Source organism: Apium graveolens, chromosome 9 (genome assembly GCF_009905375.1).
Source record: "Apium graveolens cultivar Ventura chromosome 9, ASM990537v1, whole genome shotgun sequence".
In the NCBI taxonomy this organism is placed as follows: Eukaryota; Viridiplantae; Streptophyta; class Magnoliopsida; order Apiales; family Apiaceae; genus Apium; species Apium graveolens.
Window position 1 is genome coordinate 261,916,406 of NC_133655.1, and position 8,715 is coordinate 261,925,120.

The 8,715-nt window shown below is 41.4% G+C and overlaps 1 non-coding gene across 1 annotated transcript; it reads right to left on the reverse strand.

The window, feature by feature from the left end:
- Positions 1 to 2,144: 2,144 nt before the first annotated feature.
- LOC141688459 (small nucleolar RNA R71) lies at positions 2,145 to 2,251 on the reverse strand. The gene has a single exon (XR_012561901.1). It is a non-coding gene; the product is annotated as a small nucleolar RNA R71 (small nucleolar RNA).
- Positions 2,252 to 8,715: the final 6,464 nt, after the last annotated feature.

Below are 8,715 nucleotides of genomic sequence, written 5' to 3' on the forward strand. Positions count from 1 at the left end.
AGCATCGATTCAAGTTTGGGGGTATGTTGAGTGGAATTTATGATACTTTATAATGCTCTATTAATCTTTGAATTGGTGTATTTGTACTCAAGTTATTGGTATTTTAATATGTTTCCTAGTGTTTTTGTATTTCAGGCATTAATCTGAGAATCAGGTGAATTAGCATTGATTTGATGCTAATATAGTGTTAGGCTGGTGTCTAAGGAATAAAGCTCATAAAGACCGGCTCAAATCTGTAAGAAAAAGAAAGAAGTCAAGTTCTGGCAGAAGCCCAGCGCGCCCGCGCTGATCAAGCACGCGGCTGCGCCCGAACTTCAGAGAGCCAGCGCGCCCGCGCTGATCAAGCGCGCGCCCGCGCCAGGTCGGGTTTCAGGAATCCTATTTGAATAGAAGGTTGATTTCTGGACTTCTCTGTTGATGAGGGCTGCTATATAAATAACGTTAGGTCGTTTTTAATTAGATATCAAGCCAGAGACTTATAAAGGAGAGCTGTAAGAATGTGTTAGCACGATTCAATGAAGACGAAGAAGATCTTATTTTTACTTGTGAATCTTTGTTCTAAGTTGTAACTTGGATGCTAGTTTTCTTATTTGTGAACCTTACTTTTGTTTTGTACTTGATTTTATTTATTCGTTATAAAGACTAGGTTTATTATACATGCTTTCATCAGAACCTACGTTGATGATGAGTCCGATTATGGCCTAATCATTATCGTGGGATTCTAGCGGATTTATATATGGATTTCTTTAGTTAATTTATTTCGATGCCTTACTATGTGGTGATTGTATGATAACCTAGTATTGGTTGGTTGTTCTTATTCGTCTTATGAGCGTCGCGAACTTATAAGATAGTGTGGTAATTCTTAATGAAGCGAAAGTGAATTTAAGAAGTTAGAACTTGCCATGCTAGCATAGGTTCATGTATTTGTTCTGCATGATTCGTAGGTAATTTTAACCATCTTACTTGCCCTATGTAATCAAGATAGATAACTTGTGCTTAAATCATTATGTTGTAAAATTCTATAGACATATAGTCATAGGGTCTCAATATAATTGGTGTTTATTCAGCTTCTATCTCTTTTGTGGATGTCTGGTAGTATGTTATTCGTGTAACAAAAATTGGCGTTTAGTAGTTTTGTATTATCTGATTAGTGTCATCACCATTGCATGCTAAGGTTAAGAACAAAAAGGCTATTGAATGAAGTATTTAATAAAGTTAGAATCCCATGTTTATCATATATATTAATTCAGTCAATCTTATTCTCTTAGTTATAATTGTTAGTTTAATTCTTAGTTATAAACAACCCCAATTTGTTATCATCTTAACATTGAATAATAACCATACATTGTTGCTTAAGTGCGTAAATTAATTAGTTAACCAAATTCAGTCTATGTGGGAACGAACTAGAAAAGATTTTATACTACTTGTGAACTCGTATACTTGCGTGTATTATTAACACGTGTTTAGCGACTAACAAGTTTTTGGCGTCGTTGTTGGGGACTCCACTGTTAATTTTTAGTTTATGTGCTTTCCATCAGTGGTCGTTAAAGTTCATTGACTCGGATATTGTTACTTATTCATTTCCTTGCTTATTTAAGGTACTCTAGCGAGGGTGTATGCATACGCGTTCGCGTACTCGTACGAGAACACTGGATAAAGTCGAGGAAGAAGTTGTGGTAGTTCGAAAGGAAGTTTTTGAATAAGAAAAGAAGGTAGAAGAAGATTAGAAAGCCGAGGAACCAGCTTTAATAGAGATAGGTGATCAAGCAGAAAATCCTAAGGCTTTGATGGACTATTCTCAGCTTAAGATAAATGACATTCAGTCTAGCATCATCCGGCCAGCCATCAGGGCTAACACTTTTGAGATCAAGTCAAGTACGATTCAGATGATACAGAACTCAGTTCAGTTTGGGGGTTATCCTACAGAAGACCCCTACATGCACATCAGGGATTTCATCGAGATCTGTGACACTTTCAAGTTCAATGATGTGACTGAAGATGCTATCAAGCTGCGACTCTTCCCGTTCTCTCTGAGGGACAAAGCTAAGTGTTGGTTACATTCTCTACCAGCAGGGTCTATCACCACTTGGGAAGATCTTGCTTAAAATTTTCTCACTAAATTCTTCCCTATGACAAAGACTGCTGCAATCAGGAATGCTCTTACTCAATTTGCTCAGCAAACTGGAGAATCTCTGTGTGAGGCTTGGGATCGATATAAGGAGATGCTAAGGAAGTGCCCAAACCATGGCATGCCTGATTGGATGATTATTAACTGTTTCTACAATGGATTGGGTGCTACTTCTATACCCATGCTTGATGCAACATCAGGAAGAATCTTGTGGGCTAAAAGCTACAATGAAGCTTATGAACTTATTGAACTGATGGCTGCTAATGAGTACCAGAATCCTTCCCAAAGATTGACTCAGGGAAAGGTAGCAGGAATTCTGGAGTTGGATGCAGCAACTGCTATAGCTGCCCAACTTAAGGCTTTGACGATGAAGGTGGACACTTTGGCTAATTATGGAGTTAATCAAATCACTAGTGTCTGTGAGCTTTGTGTTGGTGCCCACGAGACTGATCAGTGCACAATTTCTAGTGAATCAGCTCAGTTCGTGAACAACTTTCAGCGTTCGCAGCAACCCGTGCCAGCCACTTATCATCCCAACAACCGCAATCATCCTAATTTTAGTTGGAGCAACGCGCAGAATGCGGTTCAACAGACTTATCAGCAGTATCCCGCTAAGTAGTACAACCCCCTGGTTTTCAGCAACCGCAGTATGCACCAAGACAACAACTCCAACTACAACAAGCTAATGAAAAATCTGAATTATAGGAGTTGAAGCTTATTGTAAAAGTCAAGATGTTTCTATCAAGACCTTGGAAAATCAAATCGGGAAAATTGCCAATACCTTGCTAAATCGTCAGCCTGGTACACTACCTAGTGACACTGAAGTTCCAGGAAAGAGGGAAGCTAAGGAGCATGTAAAGGCAATCACTTTGAGGTCTGGAAAGGTTGTGAATCCCAAACAAACTCAAGCGTTGACTGAAGAAGCTGGGACTGAGAAAGAAGTAGAGCAACAGGAAGTAGAAGTGGAACCAAGGAAGACTATTGTTGAGCACACTCCTCCTGAGGGTAATACAGGGAGAAACAGATCTATCCTCCACCTTCATTTCTTAAGCGGCTACAGAAGAAAAAGCTGGACAAGCAATTTGAGAAGTTTCTGGAGGTGTTCAAGAAACTTCATATCAACATACCTTTCGCTGAGGCTCTTAAGTAGATGCCTAGTTATGCAAAGTTTATGAAAGGTATTCTCTCTCGGAAAGTGAAGCTAGATGATCTAGAGATTGTCGCTCTCACGGAGAAATACAGTGATGTGCTGCAACAGAAGTTGCCTTCGAAGCTTAAAGATCCAGGAAGTTTCACTATTTCGTGTACTATTGGAAAAATATCTTTTGACAGATTCTTATGTGACTTGGGAGCTAACATCAATCTGATGCCCTTGTCAATATTCAAGCAGTTGGACTTACCTGATCCAAAACCGACTTATATGACCTTGCAGTTGGCCGACCGTTTTATTACATATCCGCGAGGTATTGTGGAGGATGTCTTGGTCAAGGTTGATAAACTCATCTTCTCTGCTGATTTTGTAATTCTTGATTTTGAGGAGGATAAGAAGATTCCCATTATCTTGGGAAGACCTTTCTTGGAAACTGGCTGAACGTTGATAGATGTGTAGAAGGGTGAGCTCACAATGCGCGTGTTGGATCAGGATATAACTTTTAATGTGTTCAATGCTATGAAATTTCCTACGGAAAATGAGGAGTGCTTAAAGGTGGAGTTGGTCGATTCTGTGGTTACTTCAGAACTTGATCAATTGCTAAGGTCTGATGCCTTAGAAAAAGCCTTATTTGGAAATTCAGAGAGTGAAGATGACGAAGGTGAAGAATAATTGTAATATTTAAATGCTTCTCCCTAAAATAGGAAGATTAATATGCCTTTTGAATAATTTAGAATGGAGGAATTGAACAAAGCTCCTAAACGCCTCAAGCCATCCATTGAGGAAGCTCCCACTCTTGAGCTTAAGCCTTTACCTGAGCATTTGAGGTATGCATTTTTAGGTGATGCATCTACTTTGCCTGTTATTATTGCATCTGAACTTTCAGGTAGTGACAAGGAAAAACTTCTGAGGATTCTGATAGAGTTTAAATCGACAAATGGTTGGACTATAGCAGATATCAAGAGAATCAACCCTTCTTACTGCATGCATAAAATTCTGCTAGAGGAAGGTAGCAAGCCTACAGTCGAGCAACAGAAAAGACTTAATCCAATCATGAAGGAAATAGTGAAGAAGGAAATTCTTAAGTGGCTAGATGCAGGGATCATCTATCCTATTTCTGACAGTTCATGGGTAAGCGCAGTTCAATGTGTGCCAAAGAAAGGTGGAATTACTGTGGTAGAAAATGATAAGAATGAGCTTATTCCTACAAGAACAGTCACGCGGTGGAGAGTTTGCATAGACTACAGGAAGTTGAACACAGCCACTAGGAAGGATCACTTCCCTTTGCCCTTCATTGATCAGATGATTGACAGATTGGCCGGTCATGAGTACTACTGTCTTTTGGACGGTTATTCGGGTTATAATCAGATTTGTATTGCTCCAGAAGATCAGGAAAAGACTACCTTCACTTGTCCATTTGGTACTTTCGCCTTTAGACGATTTTTTTTGGTATGTGTGGTGCGCCAACCACATTTCAGAGATGTATGATGGCTATCTTTTCTGATATGATTGGCCAGAATATGGAGGTGTTCATGGACGACTTCTCTGTATTTGGCGATTCTTTTGATGAATGTTTGCAAAATCTTGGACACGTTCTCAAAAGGTGTGTTGAGACCAATCTAGTTCTCAATTGGGAGAAATGCCACTTTATGGTGTGACAGGACATTATTCTCGGGCACAAGTTTTCTAGTAAGGGTCTTGAGGTGGACAAAGCCAAGGTGGGGGTCATTGAGAATCTTCCTCCACCTATTTCTGTTAAGGGAATTCACAGTTTTCTTGGTCATGCGGGTTTCTATAGGCGTTTCATCAAAGACTTCTCTAAGATTTCAAAGCCATTGTGCAGTTTGCTAGAGAAAGATGTCCCTTTCAAGTTTGATGATGAGTGCCTTGCAGCTTTTGAGACATTGAAAAAGAGTTTAATCTCGGCACCGGTCATAACTGTACTTGATTGGAATGAACATTTTGAGATGATGTGTAATGCAAGTGACTATACAGTTGGAGCAGTTCTAGGGCAGAGGAAGAACATCATATTTCATATGGTCTGCTATGCTAGCAAGACCCTAAATGGTGCTCAACTAAATTATACTACTACGGAGAAAGATGGTTTTGAGAAATTTCGATCTTTTCTACTTGGGACTAAGGTGACAGTTTTCACTGATCACGCTGCAATTTGATATCTCGTCTCAAAGATGGACTCGAAGCCTAGATTGATTATATGGGTCCTTTTGCTTCAAGAATTTGAACTAGAGATCAAGGACAGAAAAGGAACTGAAAATTAAGTCGCTGATCATCTCTCGTGTTTAGAGAATCCTAATACTACTTCATTGGATAAGACATTGATAAATGAGCCTTTTTCCGACAAGCAGCTATTTGGAGTGGAAGAAGAAGAACCGTGGTTTATAGACATTGTGAACTACCTTGTGAGTAATATCATGCCTCCCAACTTATCTTATGCTCAAATGAAGAAGTTTCTACATGAAGTAAAGTGCTATATGTGGGATGAGCCATTTCTTTTTCGACAAGGAGCTGACCAAATCATCAGGAGATGTATTCCTTACAGCGAAACGGGGGAATCTTGCGAGATTTTCACTCAACGGCTTATGGAAGACATTATGGTGGAGAAAAGACAACATCTCGTATTCTTGGAGCAGGTTTCTTTTGGCCAACCTTGTTTAAAGATGCTCACCAGTTCGTTTTAAAATGTGATCGATGTCAACGTGTGGGTAATATGTCTAAGAGGGATGAGATGCCTTTTAATGTGCTTCTAGAGGTTGAGGTCTTCAATGTTTGGGGAATTGACTTCATGGGGCCATTTGTCTCATCATGTAACAATCAGTATATCTTGTTGACGGTTGATTAGGTGTCAAAATGAGTTGAAGTTAAGGCGTTTCCAACGAACGATGTGAAAGTGGTACTTAATTTTCTTCACAAGCAGATATTCACAAGGTTTGGAACTCCAAGAGTCATAATCAGTGATGAGGGGTCGCAGTTTTGCAATCGCAAGTTCACTGCTATGATGCGAAGGTATAATGTGAATCATCACATTGCCACGACTTATCATCTTCAGACAAATGGTCAAGCTAAGGTGTCTAACAGAGAGATCAAGCATATTTTAGAGAAAGTTGTATGTCCATCGAGGAAACATTGGTCTTTAAAGCTTGATAAAGCTGTTTGGGCGTATAGAACAACATTTAATACTCCATTGGGAATGTCGCCGTTTCAGTTGGTTTATGGTAAGGGGTGTCATTTGCCTTTGGAGCTCAAACATAAGGCATATTGGGCTTTGAAGAAATTGAATCTTGACTTGGATGCGGCTGGATAGAAGATGATGTTTCAATTGAATGAACTCGACGAGTTTCGACTTCAAGCTTATGAGAACAACAAAATGTACAAGGAGAAAGTTAAGAGGTGGCATGATCGGGGTATAGTGCTCAAATCATTTATGCCAGGGCAAGAAGTTCTTTTTTTCAACTCTCGTCTCCGTCTTTTTCCTGGAAAGTTGAAGTTAAGGTGGTCAGGGCCCTTCATAATCAAAACTGTGTTCCCACATGGAGCGGTGGAAATTTTTGAGAATGATCCGGACCAAGAATTCAAGGTAAATGGTCAGAGGTTGAAGCATTACTATAGTGACACGGCAAACCGTGAGGTGGTTAGTGTCGTTCTATTGTCCATTTGAGCTCGAGGTTCTACGTCGAGCTAGCGACGTAAAAGAAGCACTTATTGGGAGGCAACCCAAGTTTGTTGTACATTAGTAGGTAGAGGAAGCAAGAAGAAAGGAGAAAAATATAAAAAAATCAGAAAAAGAAAAAAAAATTCAGGGGACAACTTCAGTAGCAAAGCACGCCCGCGCTGATCAGACGCGCGGCCGCTCTGTTTTTCCAGTAATCAAGCGCGCCCGCGCTGATCTAGCGCGCGCCCGCGCTGATCTAGCGCGCGCCCGCGCCGGTTTTCCAGAGAGTGAGCCCGCCCGCGCTGTCCAAGCGCGCGCGCGCGCCGGGTCCCTCTTCGAAAAAAATAGTAACAACAGAAAAAAGAGAAAAATCAGGACTTTTACACCAAAATCAATTCCAACCCGATTTTTACTCTTCCACATCCCATAACTCCTTCTCCCAATCAAAACCAGTATTCCCAAGATTTCCATAATTAATTCCCACTTCTGTTCCATATCAAATTCTCACCTCTCCACCTATAAATACACACACTTATACACAACTTCTCCACCACTTCACAAATTCTCAAACACAAATCTCTCTCAAACACTTAGTTTTTATTTTCTCTTATGCAATCCCAACGGCACCGAAGAGACAAAGAATGCAAGTAGGCAGCAGCACCACCGATTCTTCATCTGCGGGTGGTGTGAGGCCGAGGTTTTCTACTCCTGAGGCTGAAGAGGAGTACACGAGGCTTCTCTCGAAGCTTATTGCTAAAGAGCGGGGTATTCTTCCATCAGGGAGGATGGTAAGCTATTGGAGATGATTCTTGAGATGGGTTGGGTTCCTTTTTGTGAGGCTCCTGCTGCTGTGCCCATGAGTGTTGTGCGGGAGTTCTATGCTAACGCTAAGGCGGAGAAAAATGGTTTCACGGTGGTTAGGGGGATGACTGTAGAGTACAGTGCTGATGCGATTATGAGGGTGATTGAGCAGCCCGCGAGAAAGCCCGGTCAGGACACTTGGAACGATAAGACTCCCGAGGACTTCAACTTGGTTCTGATCGTTGTGACTCTCTATGTGCCTGAGACTCACTGGAAATTCAAGAGGGGCACTAATGATTACTCCACATTCCCTGCGTCGTGCATGAACAGGTTTGCACGGGCTTGGAACTCGTTTATTTGTGCTAACATCATACCATCTTCGCATATGCATGAAATTACTGTGGAGCGTGCTCGTCTGCTACGGGGTATTCTTCAGGGTGATTACATTGATTTGGGGATGATTATTTATCAGGGGATTTTTAGATTCTTGAGAGGAGGTACTACATGTGCTATTCCGTATGCGTCCGTTGTGACGAAGTTGTGCGTGACAGTTGGTGTTCATTGGCCCACACATGAGCAGTTGCAGCTTCCCAATGCTCCTATTGACAGTTCTGTACTGTTGAGTATGCAGGAGTGGGGATGAGGTAATCCTGATTTGAAGGGGTTTGGTTACTCTTTTGACCATCTACCAGGTGGGAGGCCTCGTGATCAGATGTATGCGGGTGGAACGCAACAAGCGAGTAAGCCAGCTTGGAGAGCTCAGTTAGGAGAAGAAGCTGGTTCGTCGCAGCAGCAGGAGGCAGCAGGAGCAGATATTGGAGCTAGTTTGAGTTCGACGCAGTATAGGCGTCTAGCGAGGAGAATGGATGTGATGTACGACATCCATAGTTGATTTGCACATGATCTCACCCAGGCACCTGGGACAGCTTTCAGAGCCAACGGTGTTGAGATTCAGTGATCAGTATT